The sequence below is a fragment of the Balaenoptera ricei genome, chromosome 9 (assembly GCF_028023285.1).
Source record: "Balaenoptera ricei isolate mBalRic1 chromosome 9, mBalRic1.hap2, whole genome shotgun sequence".
NCBI classification, from domain to species: domain Eukaryota; kingdom Metazoa; phylum Chordata; class Mammalia; order Artiodactyla; family Balaenopteridae; genus Balaenoptera; species Balaenoptera ricei.
Genome location: NC_082647.1, coordinates 69,643,552 through 69,660,313, shown reverse-complemented (window position 1 = coordinate 69,660,313; position 16,762 = coordinate 69,643,552). Strand labels below are relative to the sequence as shown.

At 33.8% G+C, this 16,762-nt stretch overlaps 1 protein-coding gene across 1 annotated transcript in view; it reads left to right on the top strand.

The window, feature by feature from the left end:
- MEOX2 (mesenchyme homeobox 2) overlaps positions 1 to 16,762 on the top strand; it is a 64,982-nt gene that overhangs the window by 31,927 nt on the left and 16,293 nt on the right. The gene's annotated exons all lie outside the window — the stretch shown is intronic.

Here is a 16,762-nt window from a genome sequence, read left to right as displayed (position 1 = left end):
ATAATGAGCTATCATTAAAGAGAAAACCCTTGTTAAAATCAATTATTATCTTAGAGAGGAAGAATTAATACAGATTCACTAAAGCATTACCAAACCACTAATCTGGATATTAATTTTATGTCAGTGTGATTTATTTAAGTGTAAAATGCTGGAGCTCTTCTCAAATTCATGATTAAATATAATTATGAATTATGGAGCTTTCTCTTTTCATTATAAAAAACTTCTTATGTTCCACGGAGTACTTTCTTTTAACAAGTCATTGCTTTATAGCTAACTAAATGCATGAAGAGCTCTGTTTGTAATATAATGAGCAATTAAATTATAATCACTTGAGTACAGTATTTCCAATAGCCTAGATCTTTAATACCATGGATTTTACTGAGTTTGGCATACTTCAAACTCAAGTTCAAAACTTTTCTATGTTGCAAAGATATTCTCTTCTTCACTTGAGAAATAGTATATTCCAGAGTTGAAGGAAGGAAATGTGTAGGTATTTGAAGGAGACAATAATAGAAAACTAGTATCACTTTATTTGATGTCTGGGGAGAAAAAAATACAATTACATTGTAAAAATATATTTTCAAAGTGCTATAGAAACTTTCTCCCAGGTAAAATGTTCTATTTATTTATGGGGATGTTTATAAAGTACTTTCTTGTATATTATCTCATTTGTTCACTTAAGGAACCTGAGGCTGGCAGTAAACTGAGAACAAAAGGATTACAACTATTAAATAAATGAACAGGGTTTCACACCACTGAGGTTTTTACAAGTGTGTTGCCATTTTCATTTCCATAGCTATTGCCAGAAAACTTGGTGTTTTAGTGTAGATTAATTGACATTTCTTGTGTGGCTACTAACATGGAGCTTAATTATAAACACATTCTTTTTAATTTCCAATATTTCATAGTAAGTGCTCATTATGGAAGATTCCCTTTGATGTTGTAATTAAATATAAGCTTAAAAATAGGAAAATTTTCCCTTAGTACTGCCACAAGTACATACCCATAAGCACACACACTTAAACGTGTGTGAAACAAAATGCACATGACACAAAAATGACACACTCATACACATTTCTCAGAATGCTACAAGGCTTATATACGTAGTAGTTTTCCTTTTGTTTACTATTTGTAAGCCAACTCTTTCCAGAGAGTAGGTACTTTGTAGAGTTTACTTACATTGTCTGGTACTTAAAGTAGCATGATAACCAAGAGAGCATCTAAGAAATACTTTTATCTTTGTTGACAGTCCTGATAAATCGGGTACTCTGTTGTCTTCCAAACAATTATTCATCTTTTTCTTTGTTTCAATTTGCTAGTTCCTTAAGTAATTTCAACGTGGAAACATCTTCAAGAGAAAATAACACCAGTATCCATCTTAAGAGAAAAATATTATTACAAAGGTGGGAAATTTAGAGGTTTTTTTCACTCTTATGCGACCGTGTCTGTGCTTTTAGTTTCCAGTACTTGGATATTGAAGGGTGGTCTTTTTCTTCTTGACATATTTTATTCTATGCTTTAGGTTTGCACAGCTATTATTTCATTTAAACAACGAAACACTCAGATGCAGTGATCATTGCTGGATACCCCAATAATCTAAGATTAGCAACAGCTCCCTGTGTGTTGAACAGAATTAAAAAGAAATATTTTTCACTTACTTATAGCAACTTCTAACCTTTTCTTTGTTCACAGTGACATGAGCATAGCCTCTGTGATTACCCATTTTGATGAATTGATTGTCAGATCAACACAGCAGGAAGGGTTTTTAATGAATCATAGGTAAATGTCATCAGTTCTATAGATAAACTTTAGAATACTGCTCTGAATACTATTGTCTAATCATTGAGATCATTCCCAGGTTAGCTAATCATACCCTCTTAGCCTAATCTATCTTTCTTTTCTAGAAGGTTCTAACTATAGATTGTTATCCATGACGTTATGATAGTTTCTGAATCCCAGTATTCAGCTTTGTGAAATAGTAAGGTGTTAAAACAGTGTGCTAGGGCCAGTTAGTAGTGGTTCTAGAGAGGCAATTGTTAAATTTTCAGGAAGTTTGAGAGCTAGTTGCCGTCACATTAACTTACGGGCTTGAAATTCACTATGGTGAGAGTATTTACAACATGAAAATACAAACCAGAGCATTTCCTCCCACCTTCCAGCACACAACTGGATACAATTCATTTGTAGTCATTCAAAAAGAGGATTCAAATATTGCATGTGATTGAAAATGTAAAAATCTAGAAGTGCTTTATATATGTACCAAAATTTGCCTGAATTTGACTAAATGCCTGTGTGACCAATGATGAGTAAATAAAACAAAATATTTTAAATATTCAGAGTATAAATATATATGTACTCACACACATACAAACATATATACACTTTTTATTTTGGCTTACTTTGAAAATAAAAGACAATGACATTTAATTACACTGAGGAAAAATGTATGCTTTAATTTTGGCTACACTTTTTAGTAGCAAAGCTGTAAAAAGAAAGTATGAAGAAATAAAATCATACAGCCTTGCAACACCCATTTATTTTTTAAAAGGAAATATAATTAAACCTTGCTGATTGGCCAAAGAAATTATGAGCACAGCTGGGTCTTTTAACATGTGTGTTGGTAGAAAGAGCTAGAAAATATAATCACCTCCTTTTGAAATCAATATCATTTTTTAAAAAACAAATCAACATGTATTTAACTAAATGCTAGGTGAGAAATGACAACTAAGCAATTCAAATAAAATTAAAAGACTAATAAATGTGATTTAGTAAAAATTTCAGTTAGTTAAATCTTACTCATGATACGTTTTAAGTTTAATAATATTATTAATAATAGGTGTATATTATTGGATTCATAATACATCTCAGATATACACACTGTAAATTTGCTCATTTTCCTCTGTACAGCAATCATGTGTAGTAGATTCTGTACATGGGGAATCTGAATTTCAAAAGACTTAAGACCACACAGGTTTTAAGTAGCTACAGTGGACTTCTAACTCAGGTTGGCTGGCTTCAAAGCTCCTGATACTTTCTCTAAGTCATTCTTCCTTCTAAATACATAAAAGTTGTAAATAATATGTAAAGCTGTAAAATGTATATAGCTTTAATTGTAACCACAATTCTGTTTAATCAAGGCAAAACTTTTAAAAATGTATACTATTCAGATTTTTTTCCACCTATTGAAAATTATTGCAAGAGAGCAGAGGATACACTTGGCGTGTGTGTGTGTGTGTGTGTTGGAAAATTACATTTTAGAAGTAAATTTTGTACTCCTTTTGTACAACACAGGTGTTGATCCACAGGTGTTAAGTAAAACATAATGTTGATACTTCAAGCCCCTTTCCCTCCACAGTGTAGTGGAACACTGAATGCTCTTCAATACCTAACCTTCATTTCAAAAGCTACAGGGTGTGATCTGTGACATGTGAAAAAATTATTAAACTGTGAGTTTTGACGTAATGCCTTAATTTGATGTAAAATTACAAGCCATGAATTGTCAGGAGGACCTAGATGAAAGCTTTACTTTGTCATAGACTTAACTCTGTACCATTTATATGTTATCTTGGTAGAGATTCAAAAGAAGTGTAGAAGATTTTTCAAATCTAATATAAAAGTAATTATGATCATTTTTATTTTTCACACTTCAGTGAAGAGTGAATTTCCTAGTGAAATTCTTACAGTGCTACATTCAAGTTAGTCTCAAAAATATTGTGAAGGCATAGATAATAATTGCATTTAAGTTCTTAAGTTTCTATGTAAGTGTAATTGCATTTAAGACTTCCAAAAAGTATTTTAGAAGCTCCCTATATAGTTAGCAATTCTTAAGGCTTTGCAGAATATTTTATGCCGTATGTGGGATTAAAGGAAGGCTTCATGGTTAGCGTATGTTATATATGCAAATATACACATGTATCTTTCTAAAATTGCTCCCGCCCCCATGAAATGGACTAAGAATGATATTACCCAAGTATTTCCCATAAAGTGCTCTTAACAAAAACACAGGTTATGCATCCCAAAACATCAAATTTTGACAATCAAACATCAAACTGTCAAGATAGTATACCCAAAGTGATTATTTATAATTATTTGTGGATTTCTCTTAAGTGGCTTCTATCCCCAACTTGATTGTAAGCTACCTTAAGATAGGTACTATGTCATATTGATCCATTTCCTAGCACTTTACACAATAAACTATTCATGTTTGTGTCTAACACACAACACTCTCAACATAAAGTATTAGGCTATGGATGCCTGATTCAAAGACGGATTATAGCATAAACTAGTAGGCAAATGCCACTTTATTATTGAGCCTCAGAGTTCAACAAGATTGTCAGATCCCAACACTCCTTTCTCCACCAACAGGCAGATCCCAGACTTGACCATCGTTCCTACCTTCTTTTGTCCAAGAAGTGTAACTCTAGAATCAGTCTTTCTGATCTCAACCTCTTCCTTCATCTCTCAGAATAATATATATATACTAAATGGAGGCCTATCTTTTCCTCTTATTCATTGCAACCATTCTGGCTTCACTGGTCTCTGTCATCAACCACCTTTGCTTCCGTATTCTTTATCGCATAGCCCAGTAGTTCTTAACATTTTACCGTCAAAAATTCTTTTAAATTATCATTTCATCTCTTCAGTCAGATCTTATGTTTCAGATTTTTTTCTAAGTAAATTTCACTGCAGTTTTTCCCAACTCAAAATATATATAAGTAGTAAGTAGTAGTAATAATTATGAGGAGAAAGAGGATGGTATGACTTGTACACTTTGAGAACCATCATCAACACTTTTGTCATTTTAATATTATTATGCTCAAACATATTTACATCAGACTTTTTTATTTTGTAAAATTATTAAATCACAAGTTGATTTAATCATAGAGCACTGATTTTATTTTTATTGGTTTTTATTTTTTATAAAGCATGTACTACTTAGTGAATGTAAACAAAATTCTATTTGTGGAGAGTATCTAAGTAATGTTCCATGAATGTAAGTCATAAATTCTTAGACTTCTCCCAATTGCAAAAATCCCTTTACAGAAACAATCACAAATTGACTTAATGCAGATTGGTCACCCTGAGGCTGTTTTCCTTCTTGCCAGTACAGCTGCAACAGAGAAATGGATCACAAAGCATTGAATTCTACCAGCAGCAGTCAAAAGGAAACCAACTGCTGCTTGGTGCATAGGCCAGAATCCCGAGTTGGCTGGGATTTTCCAATTATTTTTATTGTATTACTTTTATCTATTAATTATCTTTATAACTTATTCTTATTACTGTGAAATTAAAGAAAAATCAATTTATAAGTCATTTGCTATTAATCTTCCCATATAGTTATTTCTGAGGTTAAAAAATACCTATGTGATTAACTTCTCAAACCCTCTACGTGAAGAAAGTTGTAAGTAGACTATACAATGGGTTCATAATGCTGTTTAGTAAATACTTCTGATTTTATTTTTTTAATCAATTTAAGAATGTTAAACATTTTGTATACTCTAATATCAAGGCAGAATATGACTCTTCTCTACCTAAAACCATATACCTGGCTGCTAGGATTCTTTGCAGGAGAATAAACACATGCAGGTATGCATACACACACACACACACACACACACACACACACACACACATACAAGCACACTATCTGACTCCAGTTTATTGGGTATGCCAGGTTTGGTTAAATTTCATCAAATATCCCAATAAAACTTTCAGAGGAAACAAGAATTCATACATTGATCCCACTGGGCCTTGTAAAATGTCACCTCAACAGTTTCATTGGAAAAATCATAATTAAACCTTCAGCTTCATTTGTAGACTAGCCAAAAATAATACACAGATCCTTTTAGAGATGTGTGCATTTTTCAATGTAAAATAAAGCTCTGCTAGTTACTGTCTAAGTTCTAAACTTCCTAGGTGTTAGGTTGACTTCTGTTTTCAGAACAAAATTTTCATATGCTTAAAAAAAAAAACTTTCTAACTCCTGATTCTATCAAATCTATCATTTTCAATTACTGAGGTCCTTAGGGCCTAGTCCCCCGCCTAATAATGGCTAGAGCTTGCAGTTGATTACTGAGTGCCCTAGAGCTTGCAGTTGATTACTGAGTGCCCACAGTATGCAAGTACTATGCTAAATGATTTACTTATTTTATCTCCTTCACTTTAATTCTATGTTAAATATGCGGAAAAGGAAGGTTAATTGTTGAATATGCAGATAAGTGGCAGAGGCTGTGGCCTTAACATCTGCTCATTTGGCATTTTGGATAATAAAGATTCTGTTTGTGTAGCTTTCATAGCCATATTTAGTATCACAATTAAATAGTGATGTTTCTGAAATCCTTGCTCTTGGGAAGACGCCATGCAATAGGTAAGGATATTTGAGGAGTTGGAAAAATGCTTTTATGTCTCTTTCTATAACTGAATGACACTTGAGGCCTATAAACATGACCTGCTAGTATGTGATCTCTGATGAGCACTTTAGTCACTCTGAGTCTCTTTATTTCTTATCTATAAATATAGCAGGTGGAACTAGATGATTTGTAAGAATCTGTTCAAGTTCTAAAATTCATGCATATTAAACCAAGATTTACTAATTAAACCAAGATTTACTAATTAAATGATACATATTTAATAAAATAATGGATTTATTATAGCTCTTACGTGATTTGACGTATTGTAGAAACATAGCATTGACAAAAAAACTTCATGAGCAATTTTAATCTGCAGACAATCTAGTCATTGACTTGGAGGAGGTAAGGCTTGGCTGTGGAATGAAAGTGGTGGTATTTGCACATAAGACATTTACTTCTGAATCAAGTTGGTCATTCCTAGAGAGAGTTGTGTAACTTGGAGTTATTGATGTTTTGTCTCAAATATTATCTGTACTCAGTGGTTCTCAACTGGGAGTAATTTTGCCCCTTGGGGGCACTGAAAACAATTGGAGACATTCTGAGTGTCACAACTGGGGTAGGGTTGCCAGATTTCACCAATATAAATACACAATTCCAAGTTAAATTTGAATTTTCTATCAAAGATCAATATTTTTAATATAAGTATGTCCCATGCAATATTTGGGGTATACTTAAACTAAAATGCTGTTCATTGTTTATCTGGATTTTAAATTAAACTGGCAGTCCTGCGTAGTATCTGACAACACTGAAGTGGAGATGGGAGTTGCTGCAGGCATCTAGTGAGTAGAAGCCAGGGATGCTGCTAAATATCTTGCCCAGGACAGCCATTACCCATTTATCTTGAATATGTTCATATTTCACTGCATATAAATGTAATAAGAAATATCCAGTCCAAAATGTCAATAGTGCTGAGGGTGGGAATTATGAACTATGTGTAATCAGTTCCTTCACTTGGTATAACATTTAATCTCTTGGGTTTTAAATTTTATAATCGTGACACTGCTTTGGCACTTTTCTATCTGAATATGTCTCCATATTCAGATAGAATATGGACCTGTCTCCATCTGCCATCAATTATATGAAAGAGGTGAGCTTTGAAAAGTTAATACAAAGCAATACTGAGTGATGCTTTCTCTTTTTTTAAGCTGAAGGTCATTCAAATTTTTATAACAGAAGAAAGCCCCTTAGGATTGTCACTGAAATCATAACTCATGACCACAGCATGGAAATCAAAGATCCAGAACAGATTCAGAATTAGGTGCTTAGCATTGGGAATATGAACATGAATAAGGCAAATTTCTTAATATTAAATTACCTAAAGTCTAGAATCCAGAGAAGCAAAGCAGACCTGAAGATAAATGAAAAACTCAGTAATTTATAAGAGTTACTGCTATAAAAATATATTAAAGTCACTTGCCAAAAAATATGTATGGTGAAATGCCAAAAAAGGCTGAGAACAATGGCATAAATGCAAGCCCTCACACTCTTAGAAGACGTAGACTTGTCTTCCAGTATATAAAAGAAAACTATGGAAGCTCTTCTCTTCCATGTCCAAGGGATTTATCAAGCTGTTAGCAGAATTGGTGCTGAATTTTCTAAGGCCTCACTGCAAAAACTATGTGGTGCTGTCTGACGTCAAAAGGGATCTCAGTCCCTTTTGACCTGTTGACAGATGTAAATTAGAAATGTCACAATTCTTCTGGCCACTGCCAAGTGCCGTAGATCCCTGATTTCTGAGAAGAGTTTCTTTCCCTCCTCATTCTCTCAGGGACACTGTAACACCATGTAACCCCATGCCATTTGCTGACATAGAGCTGAATAGAAGGTGAATGAGAAATGGACTGGAGGTTTGCATCCTCTTCATGTCCTTGACTATTGCTTATGTGTGTATTAAAATGTAACTATGAATGCCCGTATTCATCCCCAATTACTGAATAAATGAGAACAATAGTTGACATCAAACATTTATGTTCTAGTAGGGGAAGTAAAGGATCCATACAGTGGCAGAATGTGGTAAGCATTGTAAAAAGGAAACACGACCATTTCATGGGATCCCAGAGGAGAGGTGCACTTTTAAACTAATATGATCAGGGAAAATATAATGGAATGCTGTATGTCAAAAGCTCTTCACTAGGGGTTCCTGGTCCCATTGGAGGTGGAAATGGTGATCCTTGTGAAAGCCTTTGCTATCAGGCACAATCCAAGCAGGTACATGTGCCTTGTTCTGTTGCATCCCCTTGTCCTGGGATATAGCTAGAGGCACAAAGTCAATTCTAGGCTTCTGTAATGAGTTTCTGAGCCTAGAAGTGTGTAGCAAGATTGGAGACGTTTACGTTTACCCTGAAGACATGTGTTGATTTTGTTTTGTGTTAAATACTTTGAATTTGGTAGTGAGAACTAAATCTATGCTAAATTTGACTCAAGTTGCACTATATTTCCATTTTGTGTGTCTTTGGCTTCTTTTTCAATTTTTAGCAAAAATACTGTTTTTATTAAATATATTTGAATTGTACATCAATCATGATATTAATTTCATCAAAATTTCTTAGTTCTTTGACATTTCACTTTGTATTTATGTCACAAAGGAAGAACAATTAAGTTGGCCTCTTACTATCAGAAAGAACTACATAGTAAATAAATAATAAAAAAGGCAAGGTAATGAATTAAAAAAAAAATCAACTGTTCACGTCTCATTATTTAAAAACAAAGGGACTCCATCAAGAAGAAGCTGTAAGGTAAAACTATAGTCATATATTGATGGGCACAAAAAGTACAGAATTGAAATGAGTTATTGCTTAGGTACCTATTTTATTTTGATCATTTTTATTACATATATTTTTATTGAGGAAAACTGACATACAATACTATAGTATTTTCAGGTGTAAAACATAGTGATTCAGCATTTGTATATGTTGTGGAATGATCACCGTAATAAGTCTAGTTACCATCTGTAACCATACAACATTAATACAATATTATTGACTCTATTCCCCATCCTATACTTTACATTCCCATGATTTATTTATTTTATAACCAGAAGTTTGTACTTCTTGATCTCCTTCACCCATTTCATGGCCCCCCAGGCCCCCAACTTCCCTCTGCAAACACCAGTCTGTTCTCTGTGTCTGTGAGCCTGGGTGTTATTTTGTTTTGTTTGTTTTGTTTTGTTTTGCTTTTTAGATTCCACATATAAGTGAAATCATGTAGTATTTGTCTTTCTCTGACTTATTTCACTTAGCATAATACCCTCAAGGCCCATCCATTTTGTCACAAATGGTAAGACATCGTTCTTTTTTACGGCTGAGTAGCATTCCATTGTATATGTATACCACAATTTCTTTATCCATTCATCCATCCATGAACATTTAGGCTATTTCCATATCTTGACTACTGCAAATAATGCTGCAGTGAAGATGTGTATATCTTTTTGAATTAGTTTTTTAAAAAATTTTCTTTGGAGAGATACTCAGTGGTGGAATTGTTGGATCATATGGTAGATCTATTTTTAAGTTTTGGGAGAACCTCCATACTGTTTTTCCATAGTGGCTGTACCAACTTACATTCCCATCAAACAGTGCATGAAGGTTCCCATTTCTTCACATCCTCACCAACACTGTTATTTGTTGTCTTTTTGTTAATAGCCATTCTGACAGATGGGAGATTATATCTCATTGTGGTTTTGATTTGCATTTCCCTAATGATTAGTGATGTTGAGCATCTTTTCAATTGACTTTTTTTGTTATTGAGTTGTATGAGTTCTTTATATATTTTAGACATTAACCCCTAATTGGAAATATGACTTTCAAATATCTTCTCCCATTTACTAGGTTGCCTTTTCATTTTTTTGATGGCTTACATCACTGTATAGAAGCTTTTTAGTTGGATGTAGTCCCATTTGTTTATTTTTGCTTTTTTTCCTTTGACTTTGGAGTCATATAAAAAAGAAATTGCTAAGACCAATGTCAGGGGGCTTAATGCTTATGTTTTCTTCTAGGAATTTTATGGATTCAGGTTTTACATTCAAGTGTTTAATCCGTTTTGCATTAATTTTTGTGTACGGTGTAAGATAGTGGTTCAGTTTCTTACTTTTGCATATAGCTGTCCAGATTTCCCAACACCACTTATTGAAGAAGCTGTCCTTTCTCCATTGTATATTCTTACCTCCTTTGTTGTAAATTAGTTAACCATATATGGTGGGTTTATTTCTGGGCTCTCTCTTCTGTTCCAGTGATCTCTATGTCTGTTTTTTATGCTAATACCATATTGTTTTGGTTACTATAGCTTTGTAATATAGTTTAAAATCAAGGAGGGTGATATTTTCAGCTTTGTTCTTCTTTCTCAAGATTGTTTTTGGCTATTTGGGGTCTTTTGTTGTTCCATACAAATTTTAGAATTATTTGTTCTAGTTCTGTTAAAAATGCATTGGAATTTTTATAGGAATTACATTGAATCTGTAAATTGCTTAGGATAGTATGGACATTTTAACAGTATTAAAATATGAACATACTGATTACTAGTAAGAAGATTGAATCATTAATCAAAAACCTCCCAACAAACAAAATCCAGGACCAGATGTTTCACTGGTGAATTCTACCAAATGTTCAAAGAAGAGTTAATACCTATCCTTCTCAAAGTCTTTCAAAAAATTGAGGAAGAGGGAACACTTCCAAACTTATTTTATGAGGTCAGCATTACCCTGATACCAAAACCAAACAAGAACAACATACACACATAAAATTACAGGCCAATATTGCTGATGAACATAGATACAAAAATTCCCAACAAAATATTAGCAAACCAAATCTAACAATACATTAAGTATTAGCAAACCAAATCTAACAATACCAAATCTAACAATACATTAATGTATTAACAATACATTAATATGATCAAGTGGAATTTTTCAAGGATGGTTTAACATTTGCACATCAATCAACGTGATAGGCCACATTGTCAAAATGAAAGATAAAAATCATATGATCATCTCAATAGATGCAAAAAAAGCATTTGACAAAATTCAACTTCCATTTATGGTTAAAAAATAATCTCTCAACAAAGTGGTATAAAGGAAATGCATCTCAACATAATAAAGGACATGTATAACAAAGCTGCAGCTAATATCATACTCAATGGTAAAAGGCTGAAAGCTTTTCCTCTAAGATCCGGAACAAGACAGGGATGTCCATTATTGCCACTTTTATTCAACATAGTATTGGAAGTCTAAGGTACAGCAATTAGGAAGGAAAAAGCAGTAAAAGACATAAATTGGAATGAAAGAAGTAAAAATAGTCACTATTTGCAGATGACATAATACTATATATAGAAAACCCTAAATATGCCACCAAAAAAACTGTTAGAACTAATAAATGAATTCAGTAAAGTTGCAGGACACAAAATTAATATACAAAAATATGCTACATTTCTATATACTAGAAATGAACTATCAGAAAGATAACTCAAGAAAACAATCTCATTTACAATCACATCAAAAAGAAGAAAATATCAATACCTAGGAGTAAATTTAACCAAAGAGGTGAAAGACCTATACATTAAAAACTATAATACATTGATGAAAGAAAGTGAAGAAGACACAAAAAATGGAAAGATATCCTGTACTCCTGGATTGGAAGAATTAATATTGTTAAAATGCCTGTATCTACTTTAAATTGGCTAAAATTCTTATAACTGCTATCATCTTAAAATTATAGAGGAGGGAGGAAGCAAAGAGAAGGACTTTGTTATAACATTTGCCAGTTTATCCTAGGAATGCAATGCAATGCCGAGGTAAGATTATTACCTACTGTGGGGAAACATCTACATGTAAGGTGTGGGTGACTTTAAGAGACCCAAATATTTTATTTTTATGTAAATTCTGAGGTATTTATTTTCAAATTATTTATATCCAGATTCATACCAAGTTATTAAATTGGTACTAATTTAAGAACAATCTTGTGCTATTATTTCTCTCTCTCTCGCTCTCATTCTAAAATGTGACCTAAAAATACATAGATTTTATAAAGTATCTCAAGTCTTCATACTCTTTCCCTCTATGTAATTACATCATGTGGTATGATTCTGTAATGTTACCAATTATAATATTTGCTTATGTAGGTAGCTACTGCTAAATACTGACACAGTCATGTACACTGAATTTTGATTTTCTCACTTTAAGAATTAGTTGTATAAAATTATGCCCAAGTATATTGGGAAAAAGTCAAATCTGTAAAATAAAATTTACTCTGACGTAATAGTAACTATTCTATTACATAAAAGTTTTGGCTATACACAGTTAATCTTTCAATATCTCCCACCAAGTAAGAACCTAAGTGCCTTTAAAAGAAATAAATAGGGTATCTTTTATAAATTATTTGTTCAAAACATACAATTGGCAACACAAATGTAATAAAAATAAATATATCTTCAGTTTCACTAATGTGAGATTTATCTGACTTATTTCATTCCTGAAAGCATACTAGACAATCCCATGAGTAATCAAGGCGGCAATGAAGAGGGAGGCTGGATGGTAAACGAGTACATCCACCAATTGATAATCACTGGTCCAGCCCAAAGAATGACTTTTGCATGTTGAATACAACTGTTACTATTACTAAACTGTTACTAAAAATGGAAATGTCTGGTTTTTTTTTTTTGTCTTTGAAATTTGGGTTTGCTTTATAAGAGAAACTGTTATAGTGGCTCTACATTTTTCACATCAATGGTATAAGAAACAGTGGATATTTTCAATGCTAATTTCTATTGTAGATTTAGCATAGTAGTTTTCAATCCTTTTTTTCCCTTACATACCTCAGTGTATAATAGCCACGTTCATTAGTAATACTAGCTCACTATGATTGTGGTTCTCAAATATGGAGAGTGGATCACCTAGAGGATTTAAGAACCCCTGGGTAAGATTGTTTACTCTGAAAAAAAAAAAATCTGGAAAGGCTGAAATGCCCACTCATTAAGAAGCTGGAGTAGCAAGTTGGATAAGTTTCCCATAAGGAAGGCAATTTCCCGTTTAAATGTGAAAATTACTAGCATCAATAGGATTATTCTATAAATTACTCTACATCTATCCACAATCTCTATGCCTATATAAATATAATTATTAGCTTCCTATATCTACTATTTGCGGAGCTTTGTTAATAATAACAGAATATCTCTCATTTTGAATAGCTTACAAAACATTAATACAAGAAGTTGCAAAGCACTAGAATAGACTGTGGCTTAGTATTCATTTTTTTATTCAGAATATGAAATAAGTATTCATTTTAGTCTAAGTTATGGAGACCTTCCTTTACATTTTGATATTTTACAGACATTGGTAAATTATGTTCTTTATTTAAACAAGTTAATAAGTTTACTCAGGGTAGCCAAAAATATACTCAATCATACTTTATTATTTCTCTTTTGCTAAAAGGTATTCTGTGCCACTAGTGAACAGACCAAGCCCTCACATTACTTGTCGTCAGTAAAACATTATTATCTTTTGGCATCCTCTTGCACTAGGGGAAATAAAAAGTCACATGTGGAGAAGTTCTAAATGCTAGACAGAAACGATCCTTGGAGGGCAATTTTTATCCTCCACGGAAGTATTGCAGACTTCTTCCATTAGCATAGTCCCAGGGAGCAAAAGGTTAGGGAACTGGGACTGCCAACTATACCTGAACACATAAGTCAACATTTCCTCCAAGCGGTGAGGGAGTGTGAGAGGGCACCCACATGTGCATTAAAGTATCTGAGACGAGAAACAACAATTGTACTATTTTACATGGCAATGTACTGTACAGATGGTGACATTTTGTTTGCGGTTGTAGGCAAGAAAGGAAGGCAGTTTCCAGACTCCCCCCTCAACACCTACCATTTGGCATAGGATATGGGAGGTTGAAGAAAACGGAGGGAGTTTTGCCTCAGTTGAAACAGCTGGGAAACAGATGGAAGCTAACGTGCAATTTGCCAAAAGCCTCGTCCAAGGCTCTCAACCGTTTTCCACCACAGAAAAGCTAGTCAGGTGATAGTAGTAGAAGCTTCAGGGTCAGCAAACGATGGACTTTGCAAAATACAGGGGAAAAAACTCAAAAAATGTTTAAAATCCAAGATTATAGAAAATATAAGTCCAGAAATGCAATCCCAAGGAACATGTTTTTCACAGGAAAGAAAAAGTGGGAGCATCATGGGTGGAAACCACAACAGAATCACAGATCCAAGGATAAAAGTGTCCACATAACTAATTGACATTGGTGCTACCTCAGCTACATTGACATTCTCCTTTAGGTAATGAAATCAAGAAGCACATACCCACTCTTTGTCATGTTAATTATAATATAAGTATTCCATTTGTGCTTATAGTAAGTGTAAGTGTGCACAATTCACATCATTTTAGTCACTGGATTTCACTTTGTGAGCTACTTTGGTTTGGAATTCAGGCACTTGGTAAGTTGCTTTTGGATATAAATGTTGAATTATAGCCAGACTTTTGTTCAAGTTCAGTCACTGGATGTATAAACCTTCTCTTGTATATTTCTAGTTTCAGTGGGCATGCGTATAGATCCACTGCATGTAACCCTTCTTCCAAGAACTGGCCCAAGTTTTGTATGTTTGTGTGTGTCTGTGGCATTTTTGAAGTACTGCTGAATACTGCGAAAGTTAAAAGAAATCGGTTTCAAAAATAAATACAACTTAATAGGCTTTCCTCAATGTGAATTTGTTCATTCATGCTTATATAAGGGAATGTGTTAACCATGAATCATTCCAATTGAATTGCTTATGAGAAAAAATGCCCTGGCTTTGCTTTCAGTTTCCAGAGTTGCATTACTGAAGGGAAAAGAGCATTGTCCCCACATAAAGAATAATCAGCCACAGATTTCAGACTAAACATGGCTCCAAACTGGCAAAAATATACTTTTGATTCACGTGAGAACATGAGTCCTTGTGAGAGGGACTTATCTGAATATTCTGGGCTGTGACTGAGTTTGCCTCTGCCAGTACAGCTGATGGAAAAGTTAAATAAAAAAAAAAAAAGAAATCAATCAACAGAAAGTTTTGTTCACATAATACCAGAATAGCAAAATGCACCAAAGATGTGGAGGTTGGCAAATCTATGGCTTAAAAAAGTGGATAATGCAGGTTCCACTTAGAGCCAGGTAAGTTCACATGGTGTAAACATAGCCTAGCTGAGAACTCACACATCTTCTAATCCGTAACTCATCTGGTCCCAGTGGCTTACAATCAGATACAGTCAGCCTGTGTCTAACATATCACAAACCACTTTTTGCACTGGATAAAGCCCTGACTGCCCTGTCAAGGTGGGGAGGCAGTCAACACGGGGCTATGTGACAAGCCCAGAAATGTGGTCTGTGAATTCTAAAGAATTTATGACAGTGCCAGTGCGCCAGGCAGTGAAATATGCCCTGTGATCCCTCACAGGAAATTAATGGCCAAGTATGCCAAAATTTTGATGCAAACCTATTGCCACTGCTGCTACTAGACCTAGAAAACTTTACATTTGGCCAGCGTAGATTCTGGTAAGAGTCAAATCAAAACTGTTTACATTAGAGCACCTTGTCTAGCGGATTTCCATTATGCAGACCCCTCTTGACTTTAGTTAGACTTCCCCCAGCCAGACAGAAAGGAAAAGAGCACTAAAAAAACAACAATATTTTGTACATAGCATATTTAAGCATCATTGGATGGAGAAACAAATACCACTTTAAAAGGTCCTTCATAAAGCTGTACCATACTATATTTGTCAATTAAAAAAATGTCACACTTCGTAATCTGATTGACCGTCATTTTTCCTATATCATGTCTCTCATTTGGCTTCATAGAAGAGTTCATTGTATCACTACCTGGTAAAGGCATCACTATTTGTGTGTACAGGCTCAAAAATAATTAGAAAACTGAAATAATTTTTGAGAGAGTACAGACATGCCACTTTATCTTGATAATGTTGATATTTCACTGAGGTAAATTTGACGTGAATTATTAGAGCTGGTATGATTATCTATTACTTGTATATGTAGAATTTTTTTCCATTATAGACACACGTTCTGTTCTTCAGTATGTTAAGAATGTCTTCTAACCTACATCTCAGGGATATTATGAAGATAAGTAAAATATGTTAATTATGTCTTGAACTCTTAGAAGAAAAGATGGCATGATATGCTTGCTGTAAATTATGATTTTTTCTACAGGGCATTATAAGATTTGGTGTCTGGGTACCTAATTTTAGGTGTTGTGCATCTTATGTTTATCTCCTATGTAGGGAAAAAACATTTAAAACTCTGTTCAGGGCTTCCCTGGTGGCGCAGTGGTTGAGAGTCTGCCTGCCAATGCAGGGGACACGGGTTCGA